At 29.7% G+C, this 2,500-nt stretch overlaps 1 pseudogene; it reads left to right on the forward strand.

Annotated features, from left to right (window-relative positions):
- The window catches only part of LOC113083284 (nidogen-1-like), a 26,556-nt pseudogene that overhangs the window by 17,564 nt on the left and 6,492 nt on the right, over positions 1 to 2,500 (forward strand).

Consider the following 2,500-nt stretch of genomic DNA (forward strand, 5'->3'; position numbering starts at 1 on the left):
GTTAGTGATTTGTTTGTCATTCTTATTCATTTTTTATTTTTTTAAGTATTTCTATATTTTCTGTTTTCACTTTAATTTCAGTAAAAGTTTTAGTGATTTCTTTTTCTTTCTTTTTTTTACTCAATTTCTACCCCCTTCAATCCTAACCAAAAACAGAAGATTAGCATTGAATTGCAGTAAACTGAAGTTTCGTTTGAGATCAGATCAGTCTCGTATGCTTCTTTGAAGACGGTCCTCAAGACAAATCACATTTATTCCTACAGCACTTTCTTCAGAGTGATAAACGATCAACAGAATCAACGAGACTGAAACCCAGCAGTAATACGAGTCTCTCAGCAGACAGCAGGGTCCCCAGAGACAGGAAGTGCTGTAATCTGGACAGGAAATGCTCTCCACAGCTGTGTGTTATTCATCACCCCCATTCTCTCTCCCACTTGACATCGGCTGATAGTCGGACAGATTGTGGCTCGGTCTCACATTGCACACATGTGTGTTTGTTGGGCCGTGGGAGAGCGACATACATTAATAACACACACCAGCTGTGCATTCCTTCATATAGAGCTGATTCTGAAGCTGAAGTGGTTTTCTCTCTCTGTGTGTGTGTGTCATGCAGATATCGATGAGTGCCAGCCGGGCCGTTGCCATAGCGATGCCATCTGCCACAACACCCCTGGCTCCTTCACCTGTCTGTGCCGGCCTGGTTTCCATGGCGACGGCTTCAGCTGCACACCTGTGTCCGGTTAGTGTTAGCTCTGTATGAGTAGAGCTCTAAAATCAGCATGACATCACTCGCTAACTTCTTCTATGAGTCTTATATGAAGACTAGGGTTATTATAATGCTAAGTAGATGTCAAACCATGTATAAAAAAAACTTTTTCATTACTTCAAATAGAATAAACATAAACTGAAATAAAATATAGTAAAAACTTCAGCTCATTTTATTTCAGCAAATTAAATTAATTTCTAAAACTAAATAAGCTAAAACATTTAACAATAAACAAGGAAAGCACAACACAAAAATTACTAAACTAACCAAAATTAACATAAAAACAAAACATCTAAAACAACCCCTGCTCAAAAAAAATTCCCAAAGAAAAAAAGAAAATTATATATATATAATTATTATTAATAATAATAATTATATAATAATATATTATAAATAATAAATGAATAATAAATGTATTATTTTATATACATTTTAATACATTAATACTGATACTTAAAACTAACTAGACAAAAATATATAATTCACATTGAGACTGAAAGCATAAGATAATATAATGAATGTGGAAGTTTGTTTATAGTCTTTTTCAGGGTCTTTTATGAATTTTTAAGACTGTAATACTGCCTTAAAAATACAATTAAAAGTTAAATCATTCTCTTAAAATTTTTAAACATTATATTAACTATTTAAAAAAAATACTCAGAAAAAAAGACTATATTTTTACTCATAAACTAAAACCAAAAAATGAAAACACACAACAAATTACAGAGATTTTTATTTATTTTTAGTTAAAGTTTTATTAATTTGTTGTTGTGTTTTTTTTCATTTTAATTATTATTTTTTTATATGTCTATATTAGGTTTTTAAGGTGACATTGTTACACAAGTTACATTTACTTACTAGTATAATAACCATTAATTATGCATAATTGCATGTAGTTAATATTACTCAGATATTATATGTATAATTATAAATATCTCATAAATATCACAAATTATATATATATAATAATATATATTTTGTTATAAATAAATGTATCATTCACAATAAAACCAGAGACATATTTTTGAATAGTAAAAGAAGTTGATCTGGATGTAATGTTAAAGGGCGACAGGATGCGTTTCTTCATTTTGTCGTTCATTGCCTCCCACACTTTTCTCCTGGCGTCTGTTTGCTTGTGAAGCTCAGATAAAGAACACTTATTGTAATTGTTTCCTCTGCAGGCTGAGGTTTACATTCTCATCTGTTTCTCATACAGAGCGGAGCGGCGTTCAGAGCCAGGAATGTGTGTGAAGTCTCTGCTTGTGTGTTATATACTGTACTGATCATCTGAGCAACATCTGAGATCAGAGATAGATCATATTCACCTGTGAACTGAGGATTCATGATTTACAGACGTCTCTTCTGCTCAGTAACACTGCACTGATTCGAGCAAGACAGTCAAACACTTTTACTATTCTTTTTTGTTTTATATATATGTATATACACACACACACATACATTTTGTTTTTTAAAGCACTATGCTGATTTACCATAAATAATTATTTTAATTATAAATCAGCACAAATTAATAAAAAAAAATGTAATCAATCCTAAAAATAGGTTTTTATTTTCTTCACTCAAAATATATAATATAATATATATTTTATTTCATTAAATACAATTAATTAATCACTAATGCCTCATAAAATAAATAAATCAGCACAAATTAATAAAATATATAAAAATATATAATATAATATAATATAATATAATATAATATAATATAATATAATA

This window comes from Carassius auratus, unplaced genomic scaffold, assembly GCF_003368295.1.
Source record: "Carassius auratus strain Wakin unplaced genomic scaffold, ASM336829v1 scaf_tig00037506, whole genome shotgun sequence".
Taxonomy (NCBI): Eukaryota; Metazoa; Chordata; class Actinopteri; order Cypriniformes; family Cyprinidae; genus Carassius; species Carassius auratus.